The sequence below is a fragment of the Protopterus annectens genome, chromosome 8.part0, assembly GCF_019279795.1.
Source record: "Protopterus annectens isolate FY-2018-M chromosome 8.part0, PAN1.0, whole genome shotgun sequence".
Taxonomy (NCBI): Eukaryota; Metazoa; Chordata; order Ceratodontiformes; family Protopteridae; genus Protopterus; species Protopterus annectens.
Genome location: NC_056741.1, coordinates 1,788,767,737 through 1,788,790,487, shown reverse-complemented (window position 1 = coordinate 1,788,790,487; position 22,751 = coordinate 1,788,767,737). Strand labels below are relative to the sequence as shown.

Below are 22,751 nucleotides of genomic sequence, written 5' to 3'. Positions count from 1 at the left end.
CTCCTAAAGGTCTGACAGGAGAAGCCAAAAATGATACTGATTGCCGCAGACTGGCCACGCCAGTACTGGTGTCCAATCCGAAGGAACTTGTCTCAATGCCAAGCCTGGACCTTACCTCAAGTGCCTCATCTACTGTCCCAGCAGAACAATCAGATCCTGCACAGCCAACTTAAGACCTTAAATCTGGCAGCATGGCGGATAATGTAGTCATACAAAACATACCTCTCACTAAAGCGGAGATGGATGTCATTTTGGAGGCCAGGAGGCCTAGAACTAGAAAATCCTATGCTGGAATAAGGAAGAGATTCTGTGCTTGGAACCAAGCATAAGGAATTGACACAGCTTTACCAAATATTCCTCAGATTTTGCAATACTTGACTGAGATGCTGGACAAAGGCCTATCCTTTTCATCTATGAAAATTCATGCCTCTGCCATTTTGTCTCATTACAATACAGAGCCACCAATCTTTTCTCATCCTTTATTAAGGCAGTACCTCAGAGGGGCCAAAAATTTAAGGCCTCCAAGGAGATCACCAATACCTGCATGGGACCTCAATTATGTCTTGGAAAAACTCACCCTGCCTCCTTTTGAGCCAGCCGCTACAGCTGATATAAAGTTTTTATCTTGGAAAACAGCTCTGCTCCTAGCAATAACTTCTGCAAGATGAGTCTCAGAGCTACAGGCCCTTATGGCTGTGGAATCTTTTATCATTTTTTATCCAGACAGGGTTTCTCTGAGGACAAACCCGACATTTATGCCTAAGGTAGTGTCCAGTGTGGCCCTTAACCAAACTGTTCATCTGCCTACCTTTTATCCAAACCCACAGAATAAGGGGGAGAGAATTCTGCATTCTTTGGATGTACACAGACAGCTATGTTTCTATTTGAACAGAACCAAATCTTTCAGAAAGACAGAGCAACTACTAGTGGCATATGCTGCAGGATCACAAGGACAGGCTATCTCAAAGCAGACTATTTCAAAGTAGATAGGCCACTGCATTCGTTTCTCCTATTCACAACATGGCAAGCCAGTACCTAAGGGCATTAGGCCACATTCAGCCAGAGCAGCAGCCACTTCACCAGCTTTCCTCAGGGGAGTGCCAACCAAAGACATTTTAGAGGCTGCTACTTGGATTTCAGTGCACACCTTCACAAAGCACTATCGCTTACCACTCTACTCTAAATCCAGGGCAGGCTTTGCCACTGCAGTTCTGAAGGGCCTAATAGCCGCTCCTAATGCTATTTAGCTCCAGCCTCCCAACCTTAGCTTTGGGATTCAACCAAATTGTAATGACTGCAACAGTGAAACACGAAGAACATAGTACAGTTGTGTACACTTACCATAAATGTAGATGTTCGAGTGTATTCACTGTTGCAGTCCAGGTTACCCACCAGCCATCCCCCATTTCTTTGCTGGAACTTATCTGTACTTCTCTATTCTATACAATCTATGTGGTGTATTTGCTTGTAGATGAAGGCAAAATATATACTTTGGTGCACGCATGTTTTATTGACATATTTTTGTAGCCTACCCTTTTGGAGGCACCTGACATCTGGGGCAAGAAAAAGTGAAGAAAATGGTGTCGGCTGCATCTTTTATACCCCCGGTGCACTGATGTCAGGGAAGAGGCGACAGCAACCGATGCCGGACCTAGACTTTGGAATTCAGGCCGACTGAGGTTAGCCTGCCAGCAGGATAACCCAATTGTAATGACTGCAACAGTGAATACAGTCGAACATCTACATTTATGGTAAGTGTACACAACTGTACTTTCCCAACCCCCCCCCCCCTGCTAAGAGGCCTAGGCAAGGCACTGATTATGAATCTTCAGATCAGGTTTCCATTTCCTCTGATTCCTCTTCTGATCAGGAATTTTCTATTCCACCCTATGAGGATTCTGATGCAGAGGAATCCATCCTATCTGCATCTCCTCCTGAGGATTATTCTTTTGGAGGGACTTTGCATACTTTAAGGGAGCCTTTTCACTGGGAGAGTTAGGACTTCTCTGAATCAAAAAAGAGGCTTAGGGATTTCCTTCTTCCTCAGCATAGGCCTTTGGCAATACCTCCTGTAGTAGACATTGTTGATGATGTGTTCTTGGAATCAAGCATGGCTCTGGATTGCCTGCCTCCGGCTCCTAGTAAGCCAGACAGATATTACAGGGTTCCTGACTCCCACAAATTTCTTTTCAAAAATCCTGCTGCTGATCCTGAGACTATTTCTCAGGCTCCCAAGGGTGTTAAGGCTTCTACAGCCAAAAATCCTACCCCTTCTGATAGAGTTTCTAGGGCACTGAATAGATGGGGCAAGAAGGTTTATACGTCTGCACCCTTGGCAATCAGGGCTTTAAACTGCTTAAATATCAACAGCATGTTATGGGCATACTGAAACAGAAAATGATGTTGATTTCTGATTGTGTGGAAAATAAAGAGTTACAAGATTTATTGCATTCAGCAGAACAGGTTGGAAAGCATACTTTGCAATGTGGTTTTGATTCCTTGGAGGTCTCTTGTAGGGCCACTGTTACTGGATCTGTGATTAGAAGGCATGCCTGGCTCAAGGAGCAAAATCTGCCTGATCATGTTAAAGCTAAATTGTTGGATGCCCCTTTGCAGCATGATACTCTGGTAATAAGGCAGAAGAGGTTTTAAAGAAAATGGAAGACAAAGCTAAATCTATGCAAACTGTAAAAGATTTCTTGCAAGTGCAGCCACCCAGGTTCAGTAGGCACTGGCCTACTAAAAATTGGTCCTTTCCTGTGTCCAACAGAGCCACTCAGGGCAAACCCAGGTGCTCAAAAGGCTCCAGATATCAATCAGGTATCTTACAGGTCAAAGAAATGGGGTGCCTCCACCTCCAAATCTGGAGGAAACAAAGCACAACCCTACAGTAAGCAGCCTCAATGACTTTCCTCTAGAAACTCCAAGCACTTATCTTTTAGCACCCCCCTTGGGGGGGAAACTAGCACTTCATGCTCAAAATTGGCAGTTAATTACCCAGGACAAGTTGGTATTAAACATAGTATCCCAGGGGTACAGATTTCGTTTCCATACTCTGCCATTTCCAAACGGATGGCCGGATCTGCCACAAAACCAGTGGGCAGAGGCCCTGAAACAAGTCATGTCCCTCATGGATATGGGGTCTAATCAACTGGTACCAGAAAAGGAAAAAGGACAAGGTTTTTATTCAAGACTTTTCCTGGTACCCAGAAAAGACAGTTCATGGCGTCCAGTACTGGACTTATCGATATTGAACATGTTCCTGGACATTCCAAAATTCAAAATGCTGACTTTACAACAGCTTCTGCCTATGCTAGGCAAGAATGCCTTGTTAGTAACTTTAGACTTGAGACATACCTGCATATCCCAGTAAGGGAATCATGCAGAAGATACCTCCACTTCAAAGCAGGTTTTTGCATTACCAATTCTCTGCACTGCCCTTTGGCTTATCTACTGCGCCCAGGGTCTTTACAAAGTGCCTGACACCAGTAATTGCATTCTGCAGACAAAGAAACATTCAAATTTGTCCTTATCTGGACGATTGTCTCATGCAAGCAGAGGACAAGGACACTCTTCTTCAACATCTGGCATTTGTAAAAAGGCTTCTAGCATGCCTAGGGTACACCATAAACGAAAATATATCACTACTGGTACCCTCTCAAATAATTACATTCCTGGGTGCAAGCTTGAATACAACTGCCCAGATGGCTTACCTCACGCCAGACAAACAAAGGCAACTGAAAACATATTTCAAACAAATGGCAACAAAAACCCAGTTATCTGCAAGACAAATTCTGCAGGCTTTGTGGTTCATGGCATCCTGCATTCTACTAATCCCATATGCGAGGCTGCATATGAGGAAACTTCAGTGGTACCTAAAAAGTTTATTGAGTCAACATTGTCACAGCCTGGAAGCAATGATTCCTCTCATTCCCTGCCTACAACAGGTGTTTCTTTGGTGGGCAGAGACATGCCACCAAAACAAGGGACTGTCATTCACTCTACCCCCTGCCACCCAAACCCTAACTACAGACGCATCAGACTATGCTTGGGGGCCCACCTGGCAGGGAGATGCATTCAGGGCAAATGGAGCCCAAACCAAATGCATCTGCATAGCAACCAGAAAGAAATGCTAGCTGTTTAGAACGCTCTGACAGCCATCAAGGACTTACTTCATCCAGGACAACTACTGATAAAGATGGACAACACCACAGTTATGTGGTACATAAACAAGCAGGGGGGTACACATTCCTACCCCCTTTGCAGACTAGCCATGGCCTTGTGGAACACAGCCTTGACTTACCAAATACATCTTCAAGCTCAATTCCTGCCAGGAAAGCAAAATACTCTGGCAGACGATCTAAGCAGAAATCTTATGGGCCCGCTTGAATGGAAACTGGATCCACAAATCTTCAGCATGTTAACACAGAAACTGGGGAGCCCAGACATAGATCTATTTGCCTCTCCCCAGAATTATCAGTTGGACAAATTCTTCACAAGAACTCATCACAAAAAGCATGAAAGTGGATGCTCTATCCTTCAGCTGGAAAAACCTATCAGTCTATGGCTTTCCCCCTCTGCCTCTACTCTGCAACGTCTTTCTAAAAGTCAGACAGTAAAAAACAAAAATGATCCTAATTGCTCCGAACTGGCCTCGCCAGCACTGGTACCCACTTCTAAGGAATCTGTCACACCTTCCTCCATGGTACTCAAATACCTCATCTACTGTCTCAGCAGAACTATCAAATTCTGCACACTCCGCTCCAAACTCTGAATCTTGCAGTGTGGCTAATCAACTAATTATTCAAACCACACCTCTCAGTAAATTTGTGATAGGTTCATAGGTTCATAGGTTTATACTAGGCTATCTGCCCTAAGGCATTTATAAGCCTAGCCCAAATTTTTGTGGCTTACGCCACCCCTTATATGAAAAAATACTGTGCCCATTAGTTTGTTGTGCCTCTGTCCAGCAGTGACACAGAGATGATTCCCGGGGTAAACCTACGATCTCCCATCCACAGGTCTAGATTTCTCTTGAACAGAGTCAGCGAGGTGCTCTGCCTCACATGGACCGGGATTTTATTCCACAGCATAGGGAGTCTCTGAGTGATAAATCTATCCCTCCAGCACGTCCTATTTATATCCGTGCTAAGGTTTAAGTCGCTTGCTGTAGTGGTTTTGGTGGATTTGGATTTTTGAGGTGGAGCATGTCCATTAATTCCGGGTTGGACATGGCCTTGTATGTCAGGCACATGTCACCTCTGAGCAGACGGTATGCGACTGAATAGAGCTGGAGTTTATTCAATCTGGCAGCATATGACAGATTTTGGAGTCCCTTTATCCTTTTGGTGAGGAACTTTTGGGGTCTCTCCAATTGCTGCAGATGTCTGGTGAGATACATCCCGAATGGGGCATTGTACTCGATCATTGGTCTGATAAGTGAAGAGTACAGGGAACAATGACCTCACTAGATCTGGATGTGAATCCTTCATGATCAGGTGGGCAATGTAGAAGGTCTTTCTAACCACTTTAGCAATGTGAGTGTCAAAAGAAAGGCCACTGTCAACCTGGGTCCCCAGGTCCCTGATAACCTCTTCTGTGCTTAGTGGATTGCCACCTATATGGTAGCTTGGGGTTACCTTGTTTTTCCCGAAGGGTATGACTATACATTTTTGGCGTTTAACTTCAGGCCATGGCTCTGGCACCAGCTATCTGTTTCCGTGAGTCCCTTCTGAAGGATATCCGTGTCCGATGCACTTTCCACTATGGCGCCCAGTTTGCAGTCGTCTGCAAACTTTGTCAGCCAAAGTCCTTCCATGCTGGCCTGTACTTCTGAGAAGTAGATGCCAAACAATAGGGGGCCAAGGACCGAGCCCTGTGGGACACCACTTGTAACTGGCTTGGAGTCTGACACAGCGCCAGCAACTCTAACCCTGTGGGTTCTGTCCTTAAGCCAGTTTGCAACCCATCTTGTGACATATGGGTTTACATTTAAGCTGGTAAGTTTTTCTACAATACCCGAGTGGGGTATTGTGTCGAAAGCCTTTGCAAGGTCAAGGTAGGCTGTATGGACTGCCTTTCCCTCATCAATGGCCTTGGTGACTGTTTCAAAGAAGACGACCAAGTTCAAAAGGCATGATCTTCCCTTGACAAAGCCAAACTGGGTCGGGTCCAATGTCTGCAAGTCCCTATATCTTTGTTTATGAGCTCCATTATGATCCTCTCCATAGCTTTGCAGACTAGACTTGTTAAGCTTATGGGGCGTAATTACCAGGGTCCGTGAGGCGCCGCCTTTGTGGAGTGGGACCACAGTTGCCGTACGCCACTCCTTGGGCACGTATCCTGTGGTAAGGCTGAGATTAAACAGCTGCCTTATGTGCGGGGTTAATTCCTCATTTAGCTCGTGTAGCACACAGCCGGGGACACCATCCGGTCCCATTGATGCTGTGTTTTTAGCTTTAGTGTGCAGCTTTCACCTGCGCATTTGAGATGTCCGGGAGGCTACACTCGGCTGGGATAGTTATCTCTCCTTTAGGGGAGAGGGGTGAAGTTTGCACTGAACCTGTCTGCCAGTATGTTGGCAATGTCTGTGGGTTCAGTGATTTTTGTATCATTTTGGACTAATTCTGAGCATATCTGGGAGTTTCCACCCAGGTTCCTAACATAGCTGAAAAAGGCCTTATGATTGTCCTTTGAATCCATGGCAATTTTTCTCTCAAAATTGGCCTTAGTTGATTTTATGAGTGCTCGTATTTTTTACTAATAATGATCAGGGGTGACTTCCCTTTTATGGATTTTGTTCTATCATGTAATAGCTTTCTCCTCTTATTGTAAAGTTTGTTAATGGCTGGGGTCCACCAGACTGGACGTTTGCCCTTTGTGGAAAGAGTCTTGGTTTTATTTGGGATTGCCTGATCCATGCAGTCCTGGAGGTGTTCATAGAAGGCATTTGTAAGGGCTTCCGCAGCTTGGGTTGTGGTTTCCTCTGGCTCAGGGGCCTTGAAGGATACTACACCAGTCTTGAGTAGTGTGAAGTTTGCTTTAGAGAAGTTCTTCACTATGGTCTTTTTGTTTGGGGTGGGGGCGGGATGTGGATTTCCAGTGAGATTACTTTACCATCAGATCTCCCCAATGAGGGATATACTTCGCGTGTGGAGCATTTTGTCCCCATGTTTGTGACAATGAGATCTAGTATATTTTCTCCTCTCGTGGGAACAGTGACTAGCTGTTCCATGGCATTTGAATTTATGAACTCCACGAACCGTTGGGCTAGAAAGTTAGGGCTTGAGTAATGTTCCCAGTCTATATTCGGGTAGTTGAAGTCACCCAATATGATGGTGTTTGGAGATACATTTATACCCTCCAGTGTCTTCAGGAAGGCTGTGTGGGGTTCCTGAGTTTGAGAGGGTGGCCTGTAGCATGCTACAATTTGTAGAGCAGTTTTGTCTATGGTTAGTTGCACCTGGATGGTTTCGAAGCTTAGATGCGTTGCCACCAACCTGGAGGTGTGGGTATCCTTTATGAAAATGGATACACCCTCCTTTTGTGGTGTGGTCCGGGTTTTGGGGCGAACGCATGATATGAGGTAAAACCTAATAGTGCCGGGTGCTCTCAGGAGCCTTGAACCAGGTTTCAGTTACAGCACAGACATCGATGTTCTCCATACTGAGAAGGGCCTCGAGTGCGTGCATTTTGAGATTTAGACTTCTGGCATTGAGCAGCATTACCCTCAGTTTCTTCCCATTTTTGTTTTCTAGGGTGGTAGGTTTAGAATTTGAGCCTTCCCTAAAAAAGGCACTATGGGGGTGGCAAGAGCCTTAGCCAATATCCGAATCCCAGGTGTGACAGGTGCAAGCCGTCCCTTGAAGCAGCGTGGCTTGTCAAGCATGTCATCCCAGGCAGACAGACATTGGATCCCCTTTGAATGACACCAGACATTAAGCCAATTGTTAAAGCTGATCATCTTGTCTCTATATTGTGGCATCATTCTTGGTGAAGGAAGGATACTGCTCGGTTAGGGTCATACCTGCCTGGGCTACATAATCAGAGAGCTCCTCTATGTCTCTTTTCGTGTAGTCCAGGGAGGTGCGTCTCAGGTCGCTCACACCAGCATGGACAATGACTGTGTCATATTTGTACTTGCCGTGGAGTGACCCGAGTGCTTGTGTTATGTGGCGGATTCTAGCGCCCGATAGGCAGCTTACTGTGACCCTCTCCTTGTTCAGCCTGGTGAGTGGGACGTCAGTGTGTCTGACTATGGAGTCACCTATGACAAGTATGTTTGGTGTTGTATTTGGCCTTAAGGGCTGTGACTGCTTTGCACACTGCTTTTGTGGTTTATGTGTTGCTTTTGGGGTGTCTTGAGGTAGCAGTTGTTTGGGTGTCTGCTTTGGAGGCCTCTGCTGTTTAGGTAAATTTTTACTCAGAGCCTCCGAGTATGTCTTTGTGTGTTTATGTGTTTGATTCAGTGGAGTGGTAGCATTATGTGAGGCTGGTTTTGTGGTGTGTGTAGTTGTCTTCTCCTCCTGTCTGGTCTTGTCAGTCCTGAGTTGAGAGAGCTCAGCCTCCAGTTTGGCTAAATAGCTGCATCTCTCGCAAGTATTTGTGTTATGTGGGAGGAGGAGAGGGTTGTCTGTGTACATGAGGCAGTTATAACATTGCCTCAAGATTCCCAGATTCACCAGCTGGACCGGAGAGGAGATTGACAACTGACCTTTGGACATGCTAGAATAATATTGGGAAATCCTTAATTGAAAACAAGGGCCAGTGGGGAGTGAGGGTGTAGTGCTTTTAATTTTTAGTGCTGACTTATATAATTGCTTTAGTGAGCAAGTGCCAGGTAACTTGAGTGCAGTGTGTTACAAGTAACTAAATGCAAAAACGACAAACAGTAACTTTCTTAGTAAACAAGGAAATAAGTACAGTAAGCAATGCAGATATCACTAGTGATCCACAGAAGCGCTGAGAAGTTGCGTATTAGGTGGAATTAGCTTCCAGGGAAATAACAAGCAAACAAACAACAAGCATATAAACAAAGCTAGATTCAGCAGGCCTGGATCTAGTCTATGCTAGAGCAAACAAGGTGAACCAATTTCAGTACGATACAGTTCAAATATTCAGGCACTATAAACCTTTAACCAGAAATTCCCAGCTCAGAAGGGCAGAGTCCAGCCTCTTCTCCCACAAGAGTGCAGACCACGAACCTTCTTAATGTAAAATAACTGGCCTGAAGCCCAAGTGCCTAAACCAGAACTAATACACTTGGACACTGGGCTCTCAATCAGCAGTTCCCAACTTAGAAGGATGAAAGCTACCTGTCCTGCCACCACAGTGCTTGCGACAAACCTTCCTAATGTAAAACAACTGGTCTGAAGCCCAAGTGCTTAATCCAAAAGACTTGAATGATAGCTGCACTTTAATCAAGTTACAACCAAGCAGTAATAAATACCATTGAATATTTTAGAGAATGTCTGGATTAGTGCTCAAGTTACACAAACAAAGCTAGATCCAGCAGGCCCGAATCCAGTCTATGCCACAGCAAACAAGGCTGTCATTTTGGAAGCCAGAAGGCCTAGTACTAGAAAATCTGATGCTGATAAATGGAAGAGATTCTGTGCTTGGAACCGAGCACAAGGAATAGACACAGCAAAGCCTAATATTCCTCAGAATTTACAATACTTAACTGAGATGCTTGACAAGGGCCTATCTTTTTCTTCAATAAAAATCCATGCCTCTGCCATCTCGGCTCATTACAACACAGAGCCTACCCTCTTTTTTCATCCACTGCTTAAACAGTATCTTAGAGGGGCCAAAAATGTAAGGCCTCCCAGGAGAACAGCAACTCTTGCATGGGACCTCATTTTTGTGGTGGAAAAACTCACCCTGCCTCCTTTTGAACCAGCAGCAACTGCGGATATAAAATTTCTATCTTGGAAAATAGCTTTTCTCTTGGCAGTCACTTCAGCAAGAAGGGTTTCAGAACTACAGGCTCTCATGGCAGTGGAGCCTTTCATTATATTTTACCTGGACAGGGTGGCCATCAAGACCAATCCTTCTTGTATGCCTAAGGTGGTATCCAGTGTGGCTCTTAACCAGACCATTCACCTGCCAACATTTTACCCAAATCCGCAGAACAAGGGGGAGCGGATTCTGCATTCATTGGATGTACACAGACAACTAAGATTTTACTTAAACAGAACCAAATCCCTAAGAAAGTCTGAGCAACTACTGGTAGCATTTGCTGCAGGATTAGAGGGGAGGGCTATATCAAAGCAGACTATTTCTAAATGGATAAGCCACTGCATTAGTTTCTCCTATTTGCACCATGGTAAACCTTTGCCCAAGGGGATCAGATCACATTCCACCAGGTCCGCCTCTACTTCAGCAGCTTTTCTCAGAGGGGTACCAACCAAAGACATTCTAGAAGCTGCTACTTGGAGCTCTGTTCATACCTTCACAAAGCATTATCATTTACCTCTCTTCTCTAAATCCAGGGCAGGCTTTGCCACTGCAGTCCTGCAGGGCCTTATAGCCGCTCCTAATGCTGTTTAGTTCCATTCTGCCATCCATAGCTTTGGGATTCTACCTAAATGTAATGACTGCAACAGTGAAACACGAAGAACATAGTACAGTTGTGTACACTTACCATAAATGTAGATGTTCGAGTTTATTCACTGTTGCAGTCCAGGTTACCCACCCACCATCCCCCTTTCTATACCTTTTCTTTCCTTCATTATACTCCTAAGCCTTTGTGGTGTATTTGCTTTTAGTTGACGGTAAAGTTTGTTTCTAAAAGTGCATTTATATATATTTACAGTTTATTTATATATATTTTTTTCTTGCTCCCCATTTGGGGGGCACCTGACATCTGGGGCAAGAAAAACTGAATAAAATGGCGTTGGCTGCATGTTTTATACCCCTGACGACCTGACGTCATGGAAGAGGAGACAGCAACCTTCGCAGGACCCAAGACTTTGTTATTCAGGCCGACTGAGGGCAACCTGCCAGCAGATTACCCAAATGTAATGACTGCAACAGTGAATACACTCGAACATCTACATTTATGGTAAGTGTACACAAGCTGTAGTAATCTTCTTTGTACACCTCTGAGGTATGTGAGAAAAGTAAAAGAAACAATTACCACACTGTCCTCAGCCCAAACACAAGTTTTAATGACCTCATGTGCACACCTCTGAGATTTGACTGTGAGGAATAACACCCCAATCCTGCCGCCCCTCCCCCATATAACCTACAGCAGCTTTCTGTACACACACATCCGAACGGGGCTGGTTTTAGTTTGGGTGCATTTGAGAGCAGAGGCCATTATCAACTTTATTCTAACAGGTTCATATCACAGCCCTGCTCAGGTTAAAGAACATAATCAGAAAAAAATATATATTTTTTTTTTACCTAATTTTTCCTCAAACAACAGTGTTTGTGGGGTCCCCACACAGTCAAGGATGATTAAGAGAGCCCTCTGAATCCATTTATACAGTCTGGGGAGTAGGGATCCCCCAGAGTCTTAAGATTTGTGTCTGAATGTTCTGGGATACATTTTATGACTTACTTTTGAAATATAATTTCTTGTTAGCTACAGTTTTTACTGACTCTCAGAAGAATAATGTATGCATCCTGGCATTATTGCGTGTGTGCACAGATAAAATTCACTAACATTTTCACAAACACACCCACATTATATATTATTTCAGCAATACATTGTGCACACCAGATCAGTGACTACTGTTAAGCAGTCGTCAAAGAGCAGCAGGGATGGGTCGCTTTTATTTACCTCAGTGAGGAGTAATGCAAACCTGTCACTGTCCCAGATTTCACAGACCTTCCCTAATTTTGCATGTAATTTTATTGTCCTTTGTAACAAGTTTGATTTGCTTGCAAATCATTCGGGATTACAGACAGTCAATAAGTCCAGACATTAGAGTTTTGCACTTAATATCCAGAAAAAAAACATGTTGATACAAAATGTGTTATTCTATTATCTTTTTCATTGAATCAGAGTAATATTTAAAATGTGTTCCTGATTTTCAGCCTTTATTCTGCTATTATTTGTATTGAGCTGAATTCGTCTATGAAGAAGTTAAGAGTTACAGTATCTGGTATTCTGCAAGTATTTATAAAACTCCATAAAAGAGAAAAACATCCGTGAAGATCAGAAGTATTAGCTCTTCTTAAAATCCAAGGTATGCACGGACACTGGTCACACTGGGCAGCTGATCTCTCTAGTGCTTAACTTGCTTATGTTCATTATCAGTTTTATCCTAACAGAGTCATAGCACAGCCTGTTCAGGTTAAACAGAATAATCATGAAATTAATACATTTTCTCCTCATTTTCCCCAACCAGCAGCACCTTTTGTGGGGCCCTCACACAGTGAAAGATGATTAAGGGCACCCCCTTGCAGCCACATGTATTTGCAGGTACCTAAAGCGGGCTATGTTGTTAGTTTTAGTGTAGAGAATGTCCACCAGCAGGTTTTAACTAAGCCATGGACACTATGTTAGTGGTAAAATACTTAATGGAATTGTGAAAGCCCTTGCTTGATAAAACACTATTACTATAAGCAAAGATATTTTTGAATTTTAAAGGAGATATAAATAAGCATTATTACTCATTTGGTTTGTTAAGTATACAATACTGATTTTCTAGCTTTTGTTGCTTTGACAGACGTTACAAAATATCAAGGCAAAATAACTTGCTGTGGTTGGGGGCCTTCCAGGAACAGGGGGCCCCCAGCGACTGCAGGGTTCGCTGATGCCTATGCATGCAGTAATACATTTAAGCATTTCATTTTGGTAATAACCTCAAATATGTGCCTAAATTCTAATCATCTTGGAGTTCTTGAATGGTTTTGAAATTGTGCCAGTTCATGTGTGTTTGGGCAATATGTGCAGTGTAAAAGCCAGTAGAGTTACAGTTTTGTGGATTCTGACAGAGACAGATTGTGTGTACATGCGGCAGTACACAAAGTCTGGGCAGCTCAGTTTGAGATCTTACATACTGACATTGGCTACAGATTACGGTTCTTCTGTGCTAACTTTATTTTGTTTATATTTAGATGCTGATGTACAGCTTTGCTTATGGAAGAGCCTTCTAGAAGAAGAATTTGGTAATGGAGTTTTGCAGGTAAAATCTGAAGAGATACTTATTAAAACAAACTGCTTTGTGTTGTCTAGTGTGCACTTGTCTATCTGCACCAAGAGATGAATGAGTGCCTTTGTATTTGTCTAACAAATACAGAACCACAAACTGTAATTAAAGTACCTTTGACTCAAAAAAATAGCTTATTGAATTAAATTCTGAAATAAGTCACAACAGACACATTTGAGGACATATCAGAGCAATTAAACAAATTGGTCTCATTGCAAGTAATAACTTTTATAAAGGGAAAATGCCACTGAATATCTTTAATGCCGCACTGCATCATCAGCATTCTATAATTTTGGTCCTTGGCTAATACAGTGGCATTTAATATTGACAATGCCCTTTTTATCTGCGTGAAATGCATTGCTGCTGTTACTGCATGCCTTTATGATTATTTTCACTGCCTTTTGTAAGTGAAACCTATTAAATCAATGAGAAGAATTTTTTTCAGAAGTACATGAAGAATCACGACAGTATGTATAAATCTGTACTTGGTATCAACAGTAAACTCCATAGAGAGGACAAATAGAAACTGTCAAAGCTTTGTTCGCCTGTGATGCCCCCTGAAGCTGTAATGCTGTCCAAGTGAGATCATGCTTTTTTTCTCCCTCTGGTGCACTCAGGCTTTAATAATTAAAAGGGTTTGTTGGAATAGTGCTGATATGTTATTTGCATGTGTTTGCTTCGCGTATGGATCAGCAGGGACGGTGTACAGGCTTTCTGCCATGCCTTCATGCTGTTGCTTTTTGTAATCGTCTTCTGTAGCAGTTAGGTGAGTTTTCTTATGCATATGTATCTGAATTAAAAAGAGGGGTGCTTCTGAAGAGATAAGTAGTGAAGAATCTTGAAAAATATGCTTTACTTCATTTTCTTAAACAGAGCATATCAGAATTTGCAGATCTGTTAAGGTTAAGGGATCATATCTACCCTTTTTTAACTGATCAAGTAAATCTTGAGTTTTCAGTTATTGTTATGCTTAAAATATGAGCTATAAAGATGTGAACTGAAAAAACTTGCATTCTTTAAAACATTCTTATGGATTTTGGTGTGCAGTTTTGTTTTTATCATTATAATTTATGCATTAAGATGAACCGTGTTCTTTAGAGTTGTTTACAAATCTGCTTGCTTTATGGACACAAGGTACACATTTCTGCTGCTATACTTTTGTTGATTTAAACAAGACTTGCATTGGTATTCTTATGTGAATTACTTGTATTATGTTTAATATTTTCTTGCAATTTTTTTTAAAGTCAGTTTACTGAATTGGTAAAAAGCTTGCTCAGATTGCTTTTCACAACATGCCTACTGCCTATTCTCATAACATGACTGTTTCTTGTCTCCATGGCATTGTCGTGTTTATTATCAGTACATTTTTTTTTATTGACAACAGCATTTTTATAGTGTTCATGTTACGGGCATAGGTAAAGTAAGTAATGTGCTGTATTAGCATCAGTAATTCTGACACTGTGCAGAATAAGGGAAAGAACCAGATAAAAAGAAGGTAAAGAGTGATAGTGCATTTACTAGCACTTGTGTGTCGCTTGGACATGTGCAGTGTTGTGTCTTACCTAAGTCTGAGAATAGAGCTGGTTATCTTTTGGGGAGAGTTGCCACCCTCCTGCCTAACAGCCATCAAACTCTCTCTTTGTCAGTTGGACCATTCATTCCCCATATACAGGGGTGAGAACCAACCAAGAGGGGCTATCATTTAAACCGACACAAAAGTTTTTTTTTTTTTTTTATTCTTCATTTTTCAGCCTTAACCCCACTGCACATGCCCTGCAACATGCCCAGAGTTAGGCATGCAGTGGGAGTCTAAGAGGTTAAGTCACTGCCTTCAGTGAGTGACATAAGCCTCAAGAAAGCCCTGTCCCCCTTGAAACCAGAATTCCTTTGAAATCTCTGGTCTCCACCATGGATTTAAGTTCTGGAAAATGTGCCTTAGGCATACACTCCCAGACCATCTCCCTGAGAACAGGAGATCCTGCAGTACAGTGTCACTCCTGTCTTTCCCCAAACAAGTAAGTGTCTGAGCCACCAGTCAAACTCAAGTTACCTGGGCCATAGTTAGTTAGGGCTTTATCTCTTTATGCCAATTGAGTTGTCAGAGCTGGGTTATTACAGTAGGAGTAATGAAAGAAAAAAGCCAAGCATCCCAGGAAGTGACAGATGTTTAGCATATTAGGTACTGATGCTGTACCCTACCATTTAAGCAACTTGTTTACCAAGGATGTAGAACCCAGCAAGGTCTGCATATGTGGTCCTTCATATGCTGTGGTGATTCGCAGTGCGCATCTATAGCATGTAAGTAAAATTATAGGAAAAGGAGAAGGTGTGTATGAGCCTGCAGTGAGGGTCCTGATTTGGATCCCTGCCTCTTCCACCTCACCCTTCTTGTCATGTCACCCTTCTAGGCTTTTCTCACCCCAGCTGTCCCACCAATGAATGAATTACAGTTCGCTGTCATCTCAGGAACAAACTGAAAGCTGAAACCAGTGTAGAACATAAAGCATATTTTGTCTCAGTTTGATATTTCAGGGTTATTATTTTATTGACATTTCTATACATGTCTTTTTTTTCGTAGTGTTAAAGAGTTTTTTTAAGCTTTTAAGCATACCTTGCCATGTATACAGTTCGCTCCTCAAAACATTTTCATGGAGGTAGGTTACAGATATCAGTTTCTGCATTTGTTGCTACAGATTATTTCTTTTGTCTTCTCATATTTTATTTGATATGTGGTTAGTGGACACGATTTGTGTTGCACAGAAAATGAACCTGTTAGCATGACTTTGGTGTGCAGAATCATTGTGATAGTTCATGGCAATCCGCGTAGCATAACAGTCTTAGCTGTTTTTAAGAAACTCATCTCATAAAAAAAAAATGAGTAATTCTTAGGCTTCATGAAAAAAGAAACATTTAAAGGGATTTATAATGTAGAAGACAAAAGATTATTGGAACTTATTTTCTTGTAAAATTTAGTTTGCTTCTTTTATGGTGTGTCATTTGGCGTTTATGATGTGTCAGTCAGTGGAGTGGATTTAGTAGCTTTTTCTTTTGAGTTTGTACTTGTAAAATAGAACAAAAATGCTGTTTGTATAGTTTGCCATTCTTTGACTGCAACAGTGACTTTACAGACGTGTTTTTACGTAAAACATTTCTTGCAGTTATTTGTATTGTTTTCCATTTTCTTCATTTTATGCAGAATATTTTAGATGTAGTCAAAGATTGACAGCTGAATTTAAAGTTTGAAAAGTTCATGGCTGTTGGCAGCATACTGGTATAATTGTGAGTCTCTTACTAGGTATATCACGCTCAGTCTCCTTTGGTAATGCTGGAAGATCGGAAGGTTGCTGGTTTTGTTTTATTGTAAAACATGGGCAACATGAGCACAGTGCTGTACTTCTGAGATGCAGTCCTTATGCTAAGATTATATTTTTGACTATAATTTGCTTATTCTGTGTCAATATTCTGTAAAGGGGCTGTAATATTTAAAAGGCTGTACACAGTCAACAAAATGCAGTCAGCCAGTCATTTTTGTTATGTCGAAGGAAAAAAAAGGTTGTCACTGCTTTAGACATACATCTCTGACATGTCGGGTAGGTTTGTTTCAGAATATTTTTGATTAAATGATGAATGTGAACAGAATGAATGTGACACGACTTGAGTTTCTGTACTACTTTTGCTGGAATTTGAAGTGCAAACCATTAATGAGCAAGACTATGTGAAACAGTAACCCTTACATTACTTGTACTACAAAATGTAGCTTTTCTTTTCTAATCAGTACTTCATTCTGTTTAAGAAATAATATGCAGTTGCTTATTATTAGAGTATGACTTCATTAGGAATTTTTGACTTTACGTATAATGCTTAAAGCATTGTTTTTGGCTGCATTTAAAAAATTAAATGAGTTGAATATCAAGATGTTTGAAATTATAACTGTAATCACTGCTTTGTGTGAATAGTTTGATAGTCTGTGGGACATTTCCAGTTCTGTTATGTGGGAGTAGATGTTCTTAGTTTTAGAAACAGAAGCAAATGCCAAGATTTGTGTTGCGCTGAGGAGCAAACATATGTACATTTGTGAGATAATAAGAAGGCTGATTTAAATATAACTCTAGTGTATAGGGTGTTAACTTTGGTTTTCAAGGCCTAGTGCTTGAAGTTTCAGTATGCCTTTATTAAAACATGTGATGGTTCCAGTTTTGGAGCCTGAACTTAAAAAAAAAAAAAAAAAAAAAAAAAGTACAACTGTGCTGGGGTAGCTGGTTGTGTGGCCTTTGTGGTTCCTGCTTTACAGACATCGCCTGTCATATTTCATCACATCATGATCTGTGTTTAGTGTCTCAGCATGGGGATGTACATGATTGCCAGCAGGAAAGCCACTTTTTTATTTGTTGGTAATCAGATAAGGCCCAGTAGATCAAGTACTATAGAATTTTTTTTTGAACTAGGCATTATTGGGAATAATTTTCTGAGAGCTGTTGTACATATATGGTTAATATAAGGTCTGATGCTGTCAATCTCCACGTAATCCTTGACTGTGGGTTTGGTTCCAGATGTTGTCATTCTCCACATAATTCTTGACTGTGGGTTCGGTTCCGAGCCTTAGAACCAACTCGGCTGTTATTCAAGCTCGTGCCTTCCAAAAACTATCGAGCTAAGGTCTATCCACAATGCTCCTCACAAATCACCTCAGATCTGGTTTGCCACTTCATTGTGGCAGATGCTATCTCTTCTCTGAGCTCTCGAGTGACAGCAATAACTTTGTAAAACTGTAAGTTTGACTTTTTTGTCTTCTTAAATGTACTTTCCCTTTTCGTTTATTCTACCTGCTCCTCTATTATATAGCTTGTCTGGTGTGTCTGTGTGTGTGTGCGTTCTTAAGTGTTATTGTTGGTACTTCCTGCCTGCCTTTAATTAGTTTAGTTAAAAAAAAAATCCCTTTCTATAATTCTTATTCTCATTTCTGTGTGTGTGTTTTTGTGTGTGTGTGTGTGGGGGGGGGGGGGGGGTCTTTTCTTTTGTCATGGCACTCAAGCTTGTTAAAGGGACTTCTGGCTTCAAAAGGTGCCAAAAATGTGACAGGAAGCTTTCTACTAATTCAGACTGATATACTCTTTGTGTCTATTGTTTAGGAGTAGTAGATTTACAAGAGGACTGTCCAGTTTGCCAAAGTTTTAGCCACAGGGCTTTAGTTGACCATGGAAATAAACTTATTTTGAATGGTCTTCTTAAATCAGACTTTGAAGAGGCCTTACCTGGTTCCAAAACAGAGGCATGTTCACCTTCTTCTTCTTCTTCTTCAGGTAAGACAAAGAAAAGAAGTCAGTCGGTTCCAACACATTCTTCGGAACCTCCAAGTAAAATGGCCAAGGCTCCCACAGTTCTTAGAGTTTCCTCGGAACTTCGGTACCATTGGTAGACTACTTCAACACCAATGTTAGTTAGAGATTCTGCTTCTTTTTCTTCTTGCATGCCGACCAAAACCGTGGAACCAAAGGAGTTTTCATTTAAAACTTTACCACACACCAGATATTCACCTACAGTGGATCACTTTGTGGACTGTCCTCCCAGTCCTTTTCTGGAGAAATGCCCACCCAGATCTCCTTCAGTGTCTTTGGTCCAATCCACCAAGAGTCTAACCGAATCCGATATCATGAAACTGGTGGATCAGCTCCTTGTGGTGAGGAGATTGCCTCCTTCCACAGTTCCTAGCAATGTTAGCTCTGGAACCTTGCCTTCTTCCACTCCAGCCTTTATTCCTCCTTCGTCTCCAGTAGAGCTTTCGGAGTCCCCTGTTACCGACCTTCCCAGCTTTGACTTTTTTGGTGCCAGTTAGAGCTCCTTCAATGGCACCAATAACTACCCTGAGCTCTTCGGGTTTGTCGGATACAGAGACCTCCTGGGGTTGGGGCTTCTTTGCCGGTTCCAAGGGGCAGGGTTCAACTTTGATCCTTTTGGAGCCCTCCATGCCCCTTGGTGCTTCGGTATATGTAAGCTCGACTCTGGCTTCAGTTTCAGAGGTGGCCTTCTCAGTATAGGGTGGGACCACGGATCTGAAGGAGTCTATTTCAGTTCCAGGCTCCCATCCCTCTACGGGGAGGGGGCTGCCTTCCAGGCCATGGAGAAGGCATTGTTCATTGTGGACAAACAGTCCACGTTTCCACTATCGGCCCAAACATCCTGCCTTTCCCCCAACCGGAGCTTCCACCAGTCTTCTGTGGGACAGAGGGCACAGAAGACTCAGGACTCGCTGGAAGAGTCCTACACAGAAGATACTGATTTCAGTGAGGGGGAAGGTTTCTCTGAGTCACCTTCTGAAGATGTTTCCTTCGGGGGACATCCTGGAGATCCTTAAACAGAGGGCGGGCTGGACTTCCCTCCAGCCTTCTTCTGAGGAATCCATATACCTAGAGGAGTTTATTGCCCAACCCTCTACCTCTTGGATCTCTCTGTCTACTGATGATTCATTAAGTTGATTGCTGAGCTGGCCTGGAAATTACCCGACTATTGAGCTGATTCAGGCTAGACCAGACCGTATCCTTTCAGCCCCTCAGGATGAGCAACACTGAGCCAAGGGAATTCCTGTGAACACCATGGTGGGAGTGGCAGCCACTAGGAAGGAACTTGTTGACAAACCTCCCACTATTCATCCGCCTAACAGAGAGTCTAGGGCTATGGATAGGTTTGGAAAGCACCTGTATGCTTCATTGACCTTCACTCTCAGGTTCTTGAATTACATGACCCATTTTCACAGGCTTCAAAGAGATCTGATTAAAAAACTGTCAGATACTCTTGCAGCAGCAGTAGCTGAAGGAGTTTAAGACAAAGTGGCTTCTGAGCTCACCACCCTAGAATCCATTTCTAACTCGTCCATGAGGCTAATTGCACATGCAGCCAAAGGGACGACAAGGGCAGCGGGTTCAGGCATACCCTTCAGGAGACACACCTGGATCTGCTTATGTGATTTTGCAGAGCCATTTAAGTCTTCTTTCGTCAGTACTCCATTTGACGGAACATCCCTGTTTGGTCCCAAAGTTAATGACACTCTGGCCAGATGTGAGAACCTTTATGCCATGGGCTTTATGCCATGGGTGTACGCTTTTGCATTCCTCAACGGCCCTTTTCCAGGAACCAGAGGAGTGGGAGGCTATGGTTCAAGAAGTCCCAAGGGCCTTTCCAGGATGCACGTGGCAACAACTTTCTCCAAGGCAGAGGGGAGAGTAACAATGGAAGACGCCGCACAAGAGGCAGAAGTGGGCTGCAGAATCAGGGTTCCAGGGATTCTTTCCCTGGTAATTTCTATCAGCAGTCCTGAAAGGAGGCCTGATTGCCTTCCTCTGGAGGCAGTCGGGGGGGGGGGGGTGATTATCTCTGCATGAATCTGCCTGACTGAGGATAACAATGGACAATTGGGTGCAGAAGATTATAACCAGAGGTTACAATATCCCCTTTTTAAAAGACCCCAAAAGACTAAGAAGAACCCCCCATGTTCCACCCAGTCACAGGGATGCAGCAGTCTTAGAAATTCAGAAACTGCTCGACAAAAGAGTCATCCATTCAGTCCCACTAGACTAGAGAGGATGTGTGATTTACTCAAGATTCTTTTTAGTGCCAAAGAAAACAGGGGACTGGAGACCAATTTTGGATCTCAGTTGCACAAATCAGTTCAGCAAACCAAATTCCAGATAGTCTTGGTTCAGTCTATACTGCCATTCCTGGAATAGATGAATGTCTGTGCTCAATATATCTTCAGGATGCGTATTATCATGTAAAAGTGGACAAGTGTTCCAGAAGGTTTTTGCCCTTCTGGCTGGGAGCCAATCACTATCAGTTCAGGGCACTGCCCATTGGTCTCACCACAGTCCCCAGGGTGTTTACCAGATGCATGCCAGTAGTAGCAGCTCACCTCAGACTGTTAGGATTCCAAGTGTTTCCATATCTAGATGACTGACTCCTTACCGCTCCCACCAGGTGTCAACTTGTAAAGGCACAAGGTTATACTCTTCTCCTTTGTTCCGACTTAAAGAATCATTATAAACTATGAAAAATCCGGTTTAGAACCATCTCAACAGTTGGAATTCATTGGAGATATACTCGATACATCACCGGAATTGCATCTCTGCCCTTAGAAAGACTACAAAGGATAAGATCACAAGTGTGCCAGATCATTTGCAGCAAGAAAGTAACAGTGAGGCACCATGTAAAAACTCTGTGGTCAATGGCAGCCTCTATCAGTCTAGTCCCTCTGGCGAGATACCACATGTGAATTCTTCAATGGCTTCTGGCGTCTCAGTGGTCCTTTCTGAATCAGCCAGTGTCCCATCTGATTATGATCACCAATCGATGCAAGGAAAACCTGAATTGGTGTCTTCACTCCAACGAAATCTTGTCGGTCCGTTCCTTTGTCCTTCCTCAACCCCAAGCCATAGTGAGCATGGACGTGTCCCAGGCAGGTTGGGGGGCATTATCTAGGAAAAACAGTCCAAGGCACTTTGTCTCAGCTGAAGGACAATTTGCATATCAACGTTCTAGAGATGAGGGCAATGCTGTTAGTGTTGCAGGCATTTTAAGAAACCCTCCCCTTGGGAATAAATGTGATTCAAACAGACAGTATGTCAGTAGTCTGGTACATCAACATCCAAGGGGGAGCCAGATCTTACCCTCTTTGTTGAGAAGTGCTCAGAGTATGGCAGTGAGCAATGTCATCCAACAGCTTTCTAGTAGCAATGCACATTCCAGGCAGCTCCAACATTATTGCAGACAAATTGAGCAGAACAATCCTCATGCCCCATGAGTGGTTTCTCAATCCATTGGTGGCAGAAAAGATATTTAGCCACTGGGGCCAACCTTGCTGTGACCTGTTCGCATCCCCTCTGAACAACAAGTGCAGCAGTTACTTTGCCGTAATCCACCCCCCCCCCCCCCCCCGGAAGTAACCCAGAGATGCTCTCCTTCACAATTGGCCCCCCACCCTCGGTCTATTGTGTGCCCTTCTCCCAATCCCTCTAATATGCCAGTTTCTAAGGAAAGCCTGCAGGTCAAAGAACAGAATAATTCTCATCACCCATTCTGGCCTCAGCAGGTCTGGTTTCCCTTCCTGTGGCCTCATCCTCTTTAGAAACCCTGGATACTAGACCCAGCTCCATACCTGTTGTCCCACCCAGAGAGAATGGTTCATCCAAATCTTCAGCATCTCAAGCTCACTATGTGGCTTTTCCAGTGATGCCAGTCATTTTTCTCTCACCACCCCCCCAGTCCAATGCATCATTCTAGCCCCACCACATACATTCAGCAAGAAAATTGTACCTTAACAAGTGGCTAAAGTTTTCTAAGTGGTCGTTAGACCTTAATCTTGACCCATATTCTGCACGTGTTGATTGACTTTTGGAGTTTTTGACTTTACTCTTTGAAACAGGAGCACCAGCCTCTACTATTCGAATGCATCTTGCTGCGATCTCTAACTTTCATATTGGTTTAAGTGGTTCATCCCATGTATCCCATAAACTTTGTAAAGCCTTTTTGAAAGGAACCTTAATGCTCAGACCTCCATATAAAGAACCCTCCGTACCACTGGATTTAAGTCTGGTACTT

At 42.9% G+C, this 22,751-nt stretch overlaps 1 long non-coding RNA gene across 3 annotated transcripts in view; it reads left to right on the top strand.

Annotated features, from left to right (window-relative positions):
- LOC122809645 overlaps positions 1-22,751 on the top strand; it is a 1,890,825-nt gene that overhangs the window by 842,251 nt on the left and 1,025,823 nt on the right. For all 3 annotated transcript variants that reach the window (XR_006365935.1, XR_006365936.1, XR_006365934.1), the window contains one exon: positions 13,072-13,139. This is a non-coding gene — a long non-coding RNA (uncharacterized LOC122809645). The remainder of the gene's footprint in view (positions 1-13,071; positions 13,140-22,751) is intronic.